We start from the raw sequence: 16,590 nt of genomic DNA on the forward strand, positions 1-16,590 counted from the left end.
TGAAGGAAGCCAAACTGAGGATTGAAAGGGAAGAACTTGCCCTTGCCAAAGAAAAGCTTGCTCTGGCCAGAGAGCAAAAATTGTGTGGGTCAGAACCCACTGGTGGCAGCAACATTCCTAGAGATAGGGATAGGTCTTATGACCATAGAAACCTAAGCAAGATAGTCCCCCCATATCAGAATGGGGATGACATCCACAAGTGGATGACTGCTTTGGAGAGGGCCTGCAAAGTACAGCAGGTACCCCAGAGTCAGTGGGCAGCTATCTTGTGGCTCTCCTTTTCTGACAAAGGTAGAGACAAGCTCCTCACAGTTAGTGATGAGGATGCTAACAATTTCAAAGTCCTGAAGAGTGCTCTGATAGATGGGCTTGGCTTAACCACTGAGCAATATAGGTTGTTGTTCAGAGACACTCAGAAGACACAGACACAAGACTGGTCTGATTTTGTGGATTGTGCCACTAAGGCTTTGGAGGGTTGGTTAACTGGCAGCAAGGTGCAGGACTATACAGGATTGTACAACTTGATTATGAGGGAGCAGATCCTTAGTAATTGTCAGATCCATCTTCTCCATCAACACCTGGTAGACTCAGATTTGACCTCTCCCCAAGAATTGGGAAAGAGGGCAGATAAATGGGTCAGGACCAGGATTAGGCCTAAAAATCAGGGTGGTGACCAAAAGAAAGATACCACCAAGCCTCAAGAGAAGGGTGGGGATAAAACAAAAGAGAAATCTTCCTCAGGGCCCCAAAACTCCACACAGGGTGGTGGGTCCCAAGCTCCCTCCTCTACCACAGTTAAAAAGCCTTATTGCCATGAATGTAAAATTCCTGGGCATTGGAAAACTGACAGCAGTTGCCCAAAGGCTAAAAACAAAACTGTTCCTCCAATTACTCCTGTCACACCACCTATTACTGTCAGCAGTAATCCCCCAGGTGGTGGGAGTGCCCCAAAAAATTTGGTTGGGTTTTCTTGGGGAACACAGGGGGATCCTGGCTTAGCCAATTCCCCTACAGCAGCTACTCTTGTCTGTGATGGTGGCATGGGGTTTGCCAACTTCACTGCCTGTCCCAACACTTTGGGTAGGTACAGACAGGAGCCCTACATCAATGGTAGAAAAGCTGAGGCCTACAGAGACACTGGAGCTAACATCACTATGGTGGCCCATAGGCTAGTTCCCTCTGAGCAGCTTTTGCCTGGTTTCTCATACCAGGTAACTAACATTGATGGCAAACAGAACAGTCATCCCATGGCAGAGGTATGTCTCAGCTGGTCATCCTAAACACCAGTTATTACAACACCCAGGTATCAGCCCACTTACAGGATCTGAATACATACATGAAACTGGAGTCTAACCCTACGGTACAATTTATGGAAATTCTGCAAACCATTGTCCAGACAGCTGTTGAAAGAGGTACCATTAATGAAAAAGTTAAGAAATTTCTTATACAACCCAACCCTAAAAGTCCATGTTTGTTCATGGTACCAAAAATTCATAAAAATCCTATTGAACCACCATGCCGACCAATTGTCACTACATGTGGAAGCTTACACGAACCAGTAGGAAAATTCCTGGATCGGTATCTACAACCCAGCGTCAACACCATGAGATCATTCATTAAAGATACCACTGACTTTCTCCTTAAACTCAATCATACCACCATTTCACAAGACGAAGAGATCATTCTATGTACTGTGGATGTTCGCGACACTCCTGAGGCACAGCCGGGAGCTTGTTTGTTTGTTACCGAAAGCTGCTTTTAATTATCTTGTGCAACTTGATCTTAAAAAAAAAAAAAAATCTTTATTCTTACCTTGCATTGTGCTCCCCTGGGCATCTCTTCACACCCTCTGATCCCCGCGAAGCCGAGGTAAACGCTGCCGCGGGCGAGCGAAATTTGCATCTGCCGCCATTACCCAGCCTGACCTCAGGCCACGCCCATTCGCACTAGGCCACGCCTCTAACACCGCCCATAAGTAATGTGCTTTCCACGTACGCGCAGCGGACGAGCGCAGCGGGCGCGCCGTCTGCGCGCCGAAGGCGCGCCTAAGGCAAGCCCGTCTGGGCCCGTCTGGGCCCAGCCGGCCCTAGGCCCGGTCACTATGCCCAATTCTCCCTCAGGCCAACGTATCTACACCAGAGACAGGCTCTTTGCACTAAACCCCTCGAAAAACCTTAAGTGTAACTACACCTATTCAGGAGAAAAACCCTTTACTAATTGTGACCTCTGCAATCCGGCCCTTACCACCGTAGAATGCCACGGCCTACAGCTCGATCTTCTTAACTGTAGGTCCCTTCCTAAACATTCCCATGAGATCAACTTCCTTGTTCATGATCATGCCATCGACATTCTGTTCCTCACGGAAACTTGGCTCACCCCCTGCTCTGATTCTGACATTGTCAATGCTCTTCCACCTGGCTACCAAATCCATTCTCAGAACAGACCCCTCGGCAGAGGAGGTGGCCTGGCAATAATTTACAGAGAGCACCTCTCCTGCAGAACCAACGACGGTAATATCGACGACTGGGAAAGCTGCCACTTTGCTCTACAGATATCTCCCGTAACTTCCCTTTCTGGTCTACTGATATACCGCCCGCCGGGAGCCCCAGCCAAATTCTCAAGCGCCCTTGTTGATACAGTCACCCAGATGGCAACCACTACTCCCAATTTTCTAATCCTGGGAGACTTGAACCTCCATCTACTAGACCCCAAGGACATAACTGCATCCGAACTTCTCCTTGACCTCACGTCCTTCGGCATCCGACTAGTGAACTCAGAGCCCACCCATGACAAAGGACATCTTCTGGACCCCATTTTCACCAATATCTCCGACCTCAAAACCCACACTCCTTTCCCCCTGCCATGGACAGACCACTTCTTGATCCCCATTTACTGGCATCTTTCTGTCCCATCTACCCAACCGTCTAAAACCCGGGTAACTGACCGACGCTGGCACAAACTCTCGCCGGAAGAATGGGCCGCCACACTCAGGATCACTCTTATCCCCCCGGCCTCCGACCCAGTCACTGCGGACATCCAGTTCAACTCCTGGCTCACCCACTCATTGGAGGATCTCCTCCCTAAAACCACCACCTTGAAACGAGTCAAAAGAGTGAACCCGGCTCCCTGGTACACTCCTGAGCTTAACCTCTTACGTAAGGAGTGTAAAAGAACAGAGCGCTCATGGAGGAAGGATAAAACCATAGCCAAAAAAGTCGCATTCCGCACCTCCTTAAAAAATTATAAACTCGCCCTACGCAATACCAAAAGCATATTCTTTGATGAAAGAATAAAAAACTCCTCCTGCTCCGCCAGGGAAACCTTCATCATCTTAAAAGAATTACTCAAAGTCCCAGATCCGCGGCCAGAGAAACTTCCAGACTCCAATACCTCTGAAGAGAAATGCCACAAATTGGCTAAATTCTTTGAAGAGAAAATTCATAAAATTCTCGCCTCCCTACCTCCAGTCGACCCCAGTCTCAATGATGAGGGCTGCACTAAATCGGTCCCAATCACCACCCACCTAAACTCTCTCGGCCCGGTAACTATCGAAGAGGTTTTAACTACGCTAGTCACAATCAAAAGCGGCTCCCCTAGCGACCCGGTGCCCCTACGCATTAAAAAAAAGTGGCTCCCACGATCGCCCCTCCTCTAACTGACCTCATCAACTCATCATTGCACCAGGGAAAAGTCGCCCCCAGCTGGAAAGCGGCCGTTGTCAAGGCGCTCTTAAAAAAACCTTCACTTGACCCCCTGGACCTGGCCAATTACAGGCCAATCTCCCTCCTCCCCGGAATCAGTAAAATTACTGAAAAGTTAGTCAATAAAAAGCTCTCGCAGTTTCTGGAGTCTAACAACCTGCTCAGAAGCTCGCAAACCAGATTCCGCCCAGGTCAGGGCACGGACATCGCCCTGCTTGCGGCAGTGGAGGAGACCAGAGGCATTTTGGACGCAGGAGGATCAGTGGCAGTGATCCTCCTGGACCTCAGTGCGGCCTTCGACACTGTTAACCACCGAGTCCTAATCCAGCGACTCAGAGACATCGGTGTGGAGGGCACTGCCTTGGCCTGGTTTGCATCATTTCTAGACCATCGCTCCTTCCAGGTCTGGGAGAACGACACCCGCTCCCCTGCTACCCCCCTCCAATGTGGAGTGCCCCAGGGCTCCTCATTAAGCCCGACATTATTTAATGTCTACATGTCCCCATTGGAGGAGGTGGTTATCCCGTTCAGAGTAAAAATCATCAGCTACGCTGATGACACTCAGTTAGTGGTGTCTCTATCTCATCCCAACCACGAACCATCTAACCTCCATAGCTGCCTTTCCGAAATTCAGGGATGGATGAATAGTTAGTCGCTGAAACTCAACGGATCCAAGACAGATATCCTACTCCTGGGTCAAAAGGGGCTCTCCCTTCCCCCTAACATCTGGCCCTCTTGTCTGGGTGAACCCCCAGTCCCCAAGACCGAGATCAAGAGCCTGGGAATCTGGCTAGAAAAAGACCTGTCCTTCAAGACCCAAGCCAAACAAAATCGCTGGGACTTGCTTCGGGCTCCTGAAATCTATCAGGAAAATTCTGCCCCTGCTCCCTCTCGTCTCCCAGAAATTGCTCATCCAAGGCCTCATCCTTTCGAGGCTGGACTATAGCAACGCCATCTATCTGGGTGCCCCCGAAGCAACCTTCAACAAACTGCAAAGGATACAGAACGCCGCAGCCCGGCTTCTTACTAACACTCCGGCTAGATCCTCGGCCAAACCAGCTCTGAAGCACCTTCACTGGCTCCCAGTGAGAGAGCGAGTCAAATTTAAGGCTCTCTGTCTGTCCCATAAACTCCTGCAGGACAAAGGCCCCCCCCATTCTCAAAAAATCTATCAGGCCCTACGGCGTTTTTCTGTGAACGCAGCCCGATTGTGGAACGCCCTCCCCCGTAATCTTAGGATGGAACCAGACTACCTCCGGTTCAGAAAACTTCTGAAAACACACCTATTCCCCTGATCCCCGTTTTTTTTCTCTTCTCTCCCTCACACTTCACCCTCTCGACTGTCCTGGTCTTAGCGCTGGGATTCTTAGGGGTTACTATGCGCTCTACAAAACCCTATTAATAATAATAATAATAATAATAATAATAATAATAATAATGTTAACTCATTATATACATCCATTCCCCATCAACTAGGACTGGAAGCTATTGAACAAGCTCTACTACACACTGACTACTCACACAACCTACAAGTCTTCCTAATGGAGCTAATGCAATTCACTTTACTACACAGCTACTTCAAATACAATGATGAATGGTTTCAACAACTATCATGTACATCCATGGGAAACTGTGCCGCTCCGGCGTATGCGAATATTTTTATGAATCGTTTTGAAGAAGACAACATTCTCACAGTACAATCATGGTCAAGTCATTTGAAATTATATCTGAGATTCATTGATGACATCTTCATCGTATGGAAGGGCCCTGTCAATGTTCTTGAAAACCAACTTGATAAACTAAACCAAATAGATCAACGCATACAGTTTACCTTCAACATCCATCCACATTCCATCACTTTTCTGGATGTAAAAATTACCAAAAAACCCACAGGATTTGAAACAGAACTATACAGAAAAACCACGGACAGAAACAACACCCTCCACTTCCAGAGCTTTCATTCATTACCCCTCAAACAACATCTCCCGTATTCTCAAATGCTTAGAGTTAAAAGGATAGTATCTAATCCAACCAAAGTATCCGATCAACTTGACATCCTCGCACAAAGATTCAGGTCTCGTGGATACCCAGACCAGGTACTACAACAAGCAAGAGAGCGTTCAGCATCTAAAAGCAGAAATGAACTTCTCAGCATCCAAACCAAATCCTCCAAAAACCAATTCACGGTGGTCTCCAAATACTCCACCATGAGTGTTTCCTACAAACGCATCATCAAAAAACATTGGCAACTACTAAAATTGGAACAGGATTTCAACCACATCTTTGATCAAGAACCGATTTTCGCCTACACCAGAAATAGAAACATTGGGGAAATCCTAAAACACACAGAACAACCATCTACACACTCCACATTTAAAGGCACCATTCCATGTTTGAACTGCAACAACTGCAATAGCATCATTAGAGGTGAATATATCACACATCCCATGAAAGGACATAAAATCAGAATCAAACTAACTGCGACATGTGATACCACCAACGTCATCTATATGCTCAAATACCCTTGTGGGAAAATATACATAGGGCAAACCGAGAGAAAAATAAAAACCAGATTGAATTAACATAAATCCAATATCAGAACCAAGCAAATGAAATCCACAGTGTCTCAACATTTTCTGGAAGCCAGACATAACATTAGCCAGCTAAAATTCTGCATTCTTGAAATAATTGCCAAAAAAGAAGGGAGAGACAATCACAACTTCCTACTACAGAGAGAAAACTGTTGGATTTACCTTTTAAATTCCATGAAACCGTTTGGGATGAATGACCGTATGGAATTTTTATGTTACCTTTAATTATCTAGTTTTGATACCACTAATAAGACCTTCTATTTTTCTTTTTCAACTAATTGTCTAAGGTCATTTATCCAGCATATGTTCCATATTATATAGCTGACTGTATTACCTTCTATTACCTTTTTGACTTCGTTTTAAGAGATATATCTACTCATGTTTCTGTTCTTACGTGCTATGTAACCCATTGCATTATTGTGATCTATATCCTTCCCCCACTTTTTGTTTTCATTTCTTGTAAAGGTTTTTTCTCATTAACCTTTTATAATCAATACACCATTTCTTTGTAGCTCGCATAATCATTTCCACATTACTTTTTGATTTTTTCTAAACACTTCTGTTTCCTCACTAAACCCCATTCCAGAGTCTGTTCTCTCTGCTTATCATTCTCTACGTCTATTCACGTTATATTCCCACCGAGCACCCTAACACCATCATCTGAAGCATCGCGAGAACACGTCCCACGTACGACAGACACTATCGGCGTCCCGATCTTACATACACGCGGTAAGCGTTAGAATAACTGCATTGCTCCATAGCTTACTTCACCATAACGGTAATTGAACAACCCGCTAATTCACAAATTTGAAACTACATGGTATTCTTTCCATCTTTGTAATACACCCCCGCGATATACAAATTGACTTTAAAACTAGTCACCGTAATTGAATTCACGCCGTATCTCTATGACCTCAACTGGGTGTCACTAATTAATAACCATCCACGACTCACTTTTTTTGAACTAGCATCAACTAAACCACGCTATTGTATACATGTACAACATCGCGCTGTCTACGATCACCGTTATTTTCCATGTAAACACCCCTAATAGCTGTCTGCAACATTCATCACATCGTGTCTCTCTCTTTTATCCCTCGTATCCCTTTCTACATCACAGGTATCACATCCTTTTCCCTGTAACACTCTTCACAATATTTGGGTGAATACAATTTCCCGTGTATCATACTTTATTCAACTTATTATTTTCAGATATCCCCTGATGAAGGCATGAGTGCCGAAATGCATTGGGAATGTATGTCAACATAACTACTTAGAAATATACGTTTTCCATAATGGATTCTGGGAAATGAAGTTTTGAACCTTCGTAAAACGAAAAAGCATCAATAAAGCTTTCAAATAAAAAAAACTCAAGAACTATTTCTTACAACATTGATTTACAAATGTGAAACCTCTTAGAGGTCTTAGTATTCAGTGCCTGGGGGACATACCCCATGACTTTGGAGATGCATCAATACTTCAGCTGGGGAGGTGTCACTGGCCCTAAAAGGGTGGCAGTGTCCCCAACCTTGCCTGTAGACTGCTTACTGGGGAATGACTTAGAACTCTCAGCTTGGGCTGGAGTTGAACAAGACACCCATTCTAAAATGGTAGGCCTTTCACAAAAGGGTAGTGGGGTTGTGCCAGCCACAACCCCTGTCCAAGTAGATTTCCTCCCTGAAAAGGTTGGAAGGGCAGTGGTAGCCACAGCCCAGGCAAAGACAGACTTCCCTGTAGAGGTTGGCAGAGCTGTGACAGTCACAGCTCAAACCCAAACTGAGTGCCTCCCTGAAAAGGTTGGCAAGGCTGTAATGGTCTCAGCTCATACTCAGACTGACATAGGTGTAGTGAAGCCTGAAACTATGGATCGCTCCACACAAACAGAGAGTAGTGGGGAGGAAGAAAAGTCTCCCTCTCCCCAGACATTAGGAAAGGGTCAGCCTCCTCAGGGATCTGACCTCACCCCTTGTGAAGGAACTGCACCAGAGGTAGCCAGGCCTGGCCTGGCAGAGCCTCTGATGTCAGTGGCCCCTTCCAAGGTGGGACCCAGTCTGGTGCAGGTAGCCTGCCTCTCTCTACCCTGCATCAGTCAGCCCAGGGCTGCAGAGGTCAGGGAGGCCAGTGGACCCCAAGAGGGCCCCTGTCCACAAGAACCCCCTCATCAAAAGAATGAGGATTGCCTGGCTAGTAGCCCTAGCCAGGTGATGGTTAAAAACATTCCTGAGGGATCCCCTTTACAGGTAGTTAGGGACCTCCCCCAGAGGGATTCTGTTGGGCACAGGCAAACATGGGACCTTAGGGCCCCAAACCTGACCTGTCCCTCCAGTAAGCCCACAAAAGGGACCCAGCCTCCAGCTTTAGGTAGCCAGAGGCTGACCCTGAGAGCACAGTGCAACTCAGTTAAGGAAAGAAAGGCATCCATGGTGGAGGATGATTGGAGGAAGCTGAGGCCTCACTTTGAGGACACTCACTTCAGTACTCCATCTCAACACCAGCCTTTTACTTTGCAAAGACACACCAAAGGTAGAGATTCCCTATGGTGGAGACCCTATGATACCTTTAGGGTGAGGGATTTCTTAGTGGACCATGAGACAGGGGGTAACCATGCCAGTGCTGGTTCTTCCTTATATGGCCACTTAGGCAAGAGAGGCTTACCTTGTCAAGGACAGCCTTATCTCCTTTTGTTTGGGGGGGGGGGGGGTTGTGTAGGAAGGTGGATATCTGACTATGGTTACCCCCGACTTTTTGCCTAGTGTCTAGCTGGTTTTTCGACTTAGTTGGCCTGAGATCCTGCCATTCAGGGTCTCAGGCTGTCTGCTCTCTCTCTAAAATGGACTCCATGTACCCTAGGTACATACCCAATTGGTAAGGATCACCTTATTGGACCCTGTACAGTGTACCCTAGGTACCCAGGGCATAGGTGTACCCTAGGCCTCCCAGGGGCTGCAGCATGTATTATGCCACCCCTGGTCTGGCCTTCCAATCAGACACAACTGGCTGATCACTCAGCTGGGGCAAGGTCGTGTAAGCACCCCATGCTTAGATATAGTATACCTATATCTACCCATATATATAGACACATGTGTACCTATCAGCCACTCCTATGGCAGGCCTTAACAATCCTGGAGGCAGAGTGCTTGGTAACATGTGAGATAGTGCTCTAGCATGAGCTGAGCCTGTCTGCAGCTTTCGGAACCATGTCCTTATAGCTGTTCTATGATATAGCCTACCATATACTCGTAAAGTACCTTATAATCTTAAACGGTTATGGTAACTATGGTTTGGCTTTATCAAAACATGTCGTGTAAGGTGTCTAACACTTTGGAATAATACCCCCATACCATTTCTGGTGATGAGGATATTATTCCTCCCTTCTAGAGGGAGAGACATGTTAAAATCCTACTTTGCTGTTTAACTCTCACCAAAGCCTCAGCATCACAAAATGGATGCTGCTGCCAAAGACACGAGTCTGACCTCCTGCTGCTGGGAGCCCTCCCAGCCAGGGAGGCCTGAACAATAGGTTTCCTGCTTGGGGAGGTGCTAGCACCTCCCCAGACAGACTTTAGTGTATTGGGGCAGAGAGGGCTGAAAGGAATGAGACATGCCTGGGGCACACAAGGTGCTCCATGCATAGTCCAGTTCAAACCGGTGCTGGGGCACTCCAGCCCCAGCTCTGGCGCGAAACTGGACAAAGGAAAGGGGGTGTAGCCACTCCCCTTCCTGGTCCCACCCATTGGAGGGACCTTGCAGGTAGCCCAGCCCACTAGCCCAGTATATTAGTAGCTAGTTGGGCCCTGCTAAAGTAGATTATCCTGAACCTGCAACTTGAACAGAAACTCTGGACCTTCGACATTCGACGAAAGAAGAAGACTGAAGAATCTCCCTTGTGGCCAAGGAGTGGCTACCCTGTGCAAACAGGCACCATCAAGAGACTCACCCTTTGCTTTGCTGAAGTTCTACGAGGGACCGACTGCAGAGCCTGACCAGAGCCTTGACTTCCAGACTTCTCCGACCCTGATCCACATCCACAGCCGAGCTGAGATCCGTGGAGGCGACGAGAGACGTGGGACCGGCTACCTGGGAAAAGTGGCGAGTATCTTCCAGCGCAGCTTCTGAGGTACCCTCGAAGTTGTGCACCGGGGATTGAGAAGCCCCAACCCCAAGCACCATCTGCACCGAAGATCAGCCCCCCACACTCCACGAGTCCTGTGTGGGGCCCTTCTGCATTTTCCTGCTTACCGCGTCTGTCCGGTTGCTTGCCCGTTGGCTAGCGGCCTTTGCGACGGCACACCTTTGAATTTCCACTGCTGGTTTGGCTCCTCCAGACTGGCTCCTGCTCCTCTGCAAAAGAGAAGCACCCCAGACCTTCCTGGTCTGCACCAGAAGCAAGTTCTCCATTTTTCGTGGGTTCCGCTTGCCAAGGCTTGGTGAGTCCTAGTTCGACTTCGACGCCACCGACAGCAAGAGCCTTCGTGGGACAACTCGCCTCCTGGTCCTGGTCGTCCTCGACGTCTCCTGGTACCCGCGGCTGCTGCGACAAGCTTCACCTCTTCACCTGCATCTTCACGACATCGCCTGGTTCCTTCCTGGTTCCACGTGGTCACTGGCTAGTGACCCAGACTCTGTCCCTTCTGCTTGCAGGTATCCTTCCTTCTTGATCCCGGCCTTGGGATCCACCGGACACTCTTCACTGACTGCCTGTCAGCAACTTTCCTTCAGGCATCCATAGAAGTCCACGACGAAACCCGACGCAAGTTCACACCTATGCACCCGCAGCCCGTGGGCTAGGTAACTTGGGTACTCCGGTGCTCACAAGGGTAGTGACTATCCTAGGGTCTAGTTTCCGAGTCTCGACTTTCTAGCTATACCAGAAGTGTCCTAAAACTGCTTATTTCTAACTGCTAGTGATTCTATCGACTTTTACGCATTACGCTTGAGTGTTTCCACTCTGCACCTGAATCCCGTGGGCCTCCCACTTCCTAACTGTTGGTAGTGTAGTGTAGCCCCAGCGATTCCCTAGGCCTAGGCCTATTCTATTTCTGTGACAGTGGTCCTTATACCACTTCTTTAGTATATGGTTTGCGTGGCCCCTAGGGCCTAACTGTATTACTTACCTGTGTGACTTAATGTATGCTTAAATAAGACTGTGTTGTACTTACCTCGAATCTCATAAAGAGTGCTGAGGGTTTGACTAGAATAAATACATTCTATTTTTATATATATCTGTTGTGGTGTCCTTTCATTTGGTATTCAAGGGATTATATATGGTATAACAGCTGGCTTCACATGCCATTCAGAGTTTAGCCTAAGACTGCTCTTGTCCATGCTACCACTAGGATAGCTGGTCTATAAGGTTGACTTTACAACCAATCACCATAAGGGTTGTTTGGACTGATACAGGGTGTACACTAGAATTAGTGACATCATATATCAGGCCAACTTCTCACAGCAGGCCCCACAAGACCTAAAGCCAGGCATCCCTACTTGCACCAGGAGAAAAAAGGGGAGACAAAAAGTCTCAAAAGAGTAGTCAAAAAGTGACTAAGGTACGTGCTCTATCCGGATCTGCGCTTGCTGGCACGGAAAAAGAAAGAACCGATGTCAGCGCGCATGGGTGGCGAATAAGTAGTCTCCGTGACGTCATCTTAGCGCATAAGACGCCAGTGACGGACACGGAGCCGCACAACGCCACCTACTGCCACGCAGGGGTACTGCTACAGAAAACTTTCCGTATCCAGTCTGACACCTGGGGATATTTTAAGGTGAGGAATCTATCACTAACGTGTCTCTTTCAGATATGGGAAATTACTCTGACAGTCCTTGCCTTTTATCCAGCAACTTTTTTGGCATTATTTGAGTTTGAAGCCCATTGCATGATAAAGAGTAAACTACAAGCCCAGAATGCCCATGGCAGTTTTGTTCAGATCATCAAATCACAATTACCATGGGAAATATCCACAGTAGGGAACCAGAGGCTAAGGGGCCTCATGGGTAAGCTGACCTCCAAACAGAACCTGTTATACACAAAAAAGCCACCAGAGTGATTTTTAATTATTCTAACCTATCGCATTATGTAACATATTCATGTCATACTAGCTTGGTGTCATGTTTCATCATAGGACTTCCCACGCTCTTCAAAAACCCGGTTTGATAAACAACGGGCCTGCGCCCTGGAATAAGGGAGGCACTTTTAACTAAAAAGGGATCCGCAAAGAAAAACTGCAATCTAACCTTTATAATTAGTGGAGTGCTACTTGGTTTAAAAAACACAGACATGGGAAGTAGGGGAGGAATTTATGACGGAACCCCACTTGCATTTCCCACACATGCCTTTACTCCGCAGTCATTACCCCGACTGTAACATTACCATGCTTTCCTTTACCATGCAAGTCATTACAACGACTTGCCTTAGGGGGGCGCTGGATTTTGGAATAGTATAAATTACTATTCCACCTCCAGTCAGTGTATCAGTAGGGAAGGTGTTGGAGTTAAAATCCAACACAAGTCCAACAATGCACCCCCTAAAGCAAGTCGTTGTAACGACTTGCGTGATAAAGGAACGCATGGTAATGTCACAGTCAGCGTCGTGACTTTGGAGTAAAGACAGGCAGGTGTGGTGCATCCATTAGGGCACTTGGGCGTTGCCCCACTAATTAATTTGAGGCACTCTAGTTGAGTAACAAGCGTTGCCGTCACTCTCAGTCTCTCACTCACATTTGCAATCCCAGGCCGCCGGAGGCAGTCGGCTCAGAAGGGGGCGGGGCAGCAAGAGTTCAGTGCAAGTGTCTGATGAGTCATCATGACATCGACGATAATATGTATCAGGTGGTCGGTGGAGCGCACAGCAAGAGTGCGCATGTTCTGTTTAGGGCTTAAAAATCTTGGGACCAGCCTGAACATGCGCACTTGGCTGCTCATTAGAAGAGCGAGGGTTGTTCCATGCCGCTCTTCTAATGAGCAGCCTAGTGCGCATGTTCGGGCTGGTCGCAAATTTTTCTAAGCCCTAAACAGAACATGCGCACTACTGCTCAAGCCAGTCCTGAAGCTGCTGCTGGAGCAGCGTCTGGATTGGCTGAGAGATGCAGGCGGTACTTGCCAGCCAGCCAGGAGCGAGCGTGACGTCAGAGCCTCCTCGTCGAGGCAGACACACCTCGTGTTCACTGCTACCACTGGTGACGGGAACCGGCTAAACCTGCAGCAGCGGCCGGCCGGGCACCTGCGGGGACCCCCGGTCTGATTGGTAACGTTTTATTATTTGTTTATTTTTATTCCCCCCACGCTCCCCCTCCTCCCTCCCGTGAGCATGCCGGCCGCGTCTGCAAGAATGGTATGAGTGGATGCGATGTGCGTGAATATTTCTGCTGGCCCTGGCAGACAACTCACTTCACCTTTTGGCGTGAAGAACAAGGTACTTACCTTCGGTAACGATGTATCTGTAAGAAACATTAGTTAGTTAGATTCCTCACCTTAGAATATCCCCAGGCGTCAGGCTGGATCTGGAAAGATTTTTCGTCAGCAATACCCCTTGCGCGTCGCTAGGTGTCGTCTGCGGCTCCGCGTCCGTCGTCGGCGCCGGAATGACGTCGTCAGAGTACTTAGACGCCGCCCTCGCGCGCTGACGTCAGTTCTTGTACATACCTTTCCGCGCCAGGAACGCAGAGCCTTGCAAGAGACCGACACTGGTGCCATAAAAGTCTAGGGGCCTGACAAGGATAACCTTAACCCTAGATGTCGGTTCGCAGAACGGGGAGGATGGGTGGGTCGGTGAAGAATCTAACTAACTAATGTTTCTTACAGATACATCGTTACCGAAGGTAAGTAACTTGTTCATCTGAAAGAAACACGTTAGTTAGATTCCTCACCTTAGAATAGATACCCCAGCAAAACCAACCCCGGTGGTGGGTCTGCGAACCAAGATCACACCAGTAAGTCCTGGAGAACAGAACGGCCAAAGAAGCCGTCTCTCCAGACTTGGCTGTCCAGGCAATAATGCTTGGCAAACGTGTGCAGCGAGGCCCACGTTGCTGCCTGACAGATGTCCTGCAAGGGGACTCCCCGACCCAAGGCCGTCGTTGCAACAGTGGCCCGAGTGGAATGGGCCCTCAACCCAACAGGAGGTTCCTTTTTAGCTAAGGATTAACAAGCTTTGATGCACAAAACGACACACCGAGAGATGGTTCGCTTGTGCACCGCCCGCCCCTTCTTAGCGCCCACGTAGCCAACGAAGAGTTGGTCGTCCACCCGGAACTGTTTTGTGCGGTCCAGATAGAAGGAGAGCGCACGTTTTGGGTCCAGACGGTGGAGCCGCTCTTTCTCTTTCGAGGGATGTGGAGGTGGAAAGAAGGTGGGCAGTGTAACAGACTGCCCGATGTGAAAGGCAGTCACAGCCTTAGGAAGGAAGGAAGGGCAAGTGCGGAGCGCAACCTTGCCCGGATGAATAGAAAGGAAAGGAGGCTTAGAAGAGAGAGCCTGGAGCTCACTCACCCTTCTAGCAGAGGTGATGGCTACCAGGAAAGCAGTCTTAAGCGTCAAGAGACAAAGAAGACAATTATGAAGTGGCTCAAAGGGAGCACACATCAGATAAGTCAAAACAAGATTTAAATCCCACTGAGGCATTACGAAAGGGACAGGAGGAAACATGTGAGTAATGCCCTTAAGGAACCGAGAAACAACAGGGGATTTGAAGAGAGAAGACTGATCAGGAAGCCGAAGGAAGGCAGAGATAGCAGAAAGATAACCTTTAAGAGTGCCCAGAGCAGAGCCCTGCTGGGCCAAAGGAAGAGGAGAACCTCAGAAAGAGGGGCGGAAAGGGGATCCATAGCCTTTGCTGTGCACCATGCCAGAAATTTGTTCCACCTACAGGCGTATACCGTTTTAGTGAAGGGACGCCTGGCTGCCAGAATCACATCGCAGACTTCAGGAGGCAAGTCAAATGTCATCAACTGTCGCCGCTCAATCTCCACGCATGAAGGTGGAGACTGGACAGGTTCGGGTGGAGGACCGTCCCCTGCTGCTGCGACAGAAGGTCCTCCTTAAGAGGCAGTCGTATCGAGGGATCGATTGACAGACTGAGTAGCTCGGGATACCAGTACCTTCGTGCCCAATCCGGAGCCATCAAGATGACTTGGGCCCGGTCGCGCTTGATCTTCTTCAGCACTCTGGGCAGAAGTGGTATAGGCGGAAAGGCGTACAACAGACCGCAACTCCACTTGCGACGAAAAGCGTCCCGAGCGAGTGCCGCCTTGGAAACTCCAACGCGCAGAACTGCTGACATTGCGCGTTCTCTTCGGTGGCGAATAGATCTAACCAAGGCTCTCCCCACTGCCGAAAGAGGCCTTGCGCCACGTCCGAGTTGAAACGCCATTCGTGATCCATCATGCACCGGCGGCTGAGTTCGTCTGCTCTGGTGGTCGGAGAGCCCGCCAGATGTTGAACCACCAGGGTGATGCCCTGATGTTCCAGCCATGTCCAGAGGCGCAGAGCCTCCTGACAAAGGGTCCATGACCCCACCCCGCCCGGTTTGTTGCAATACCACATGGCGGTGGTGTTGTCCGTGAACACCTGCACCACACTTCCACGGACAACGGGCAGGAATGCCTTCAGTGCAAGTCGGATCACTCTGAGCTCCAAAAGGTTGATATGGAGCCGAGACTCCGCTGGAGACCAGAGTCCTCTGATCTCCGCCTCCCCCATGTGGCCCCCACCCATCCCAGGAGGGACGCATCCGTCACCACTACGTGCTCCGGGTGGGGTAGGGAGAGGGATCTGCCGCTGACCCAATCGCGGTTCGTGAGCCACCACTGCAACTGTTTTGCAGTGCCCTCCGAGATCAAGACATGGTCGGACAGGTTGCCCCGATGCTGGGCCCACTGAAACATCAGGTCCCACTGCAGAGCCCGCATTCGCCACCTGGCGTGATGTGCTAACAGGATGCAGGAGGCCATCAGACCCAGAAGCCGCAGCACCAACCTGACTGAAACCCGGGATAGAGGCTAAAAGATGGGAATCAGAGCCTGAATATCCCGGACCCGCTGCTCCGGAGGATAAGCCCGGAACTGCGCCGAGTCCAGAACCGCCCCGATGAAAAGGAGCTTCTGGGAGGGACTCAGATGCGACTTCGGCACATTGATGGAGAACCCCAGCAAATGCAGGAGGTCGGCCGTAGTCTGGAGGTGGGAGACAACCTGCTGGGACGAGCCCGCCTTCAACAGCCAGTCGTCGAGATAGGGGAAGACTGGAACCCCTGATCTGCGCAGATGAGCTGCGACCACCGCCATCACTTTCGTGAACACCCGAGG

General features: G+C 49.0%; 1 long non-coding RNA gene across 2 annotated transcripts in view; it reads left to right on the forward strand.

Moving 5' to 3' along the window:
* LOC146833018 (uncharacterized) overlaps nucleotides 1–16,590 on the forward strand; it is a 280,746-nt gene that overhangs the window by 19,782 nt on the left and 244,374 nt on the right. The window lies entirely within an intron of this gene.

The sequence above is a fragment of the Triturus cristatus genome, chromosome 4_2 (genome assembly GCF_964204655.1).
Source record: "Triturus cristatus chromosome 4_2, aTriCri1.1, whole genome shotgun sequence".
Classification (NCBI taxonomy): Eukaryota; Metazoa; Chordata; class Amphibia; order Caudata; family Salamandridae; genus Triturus; species Triturus cristatus.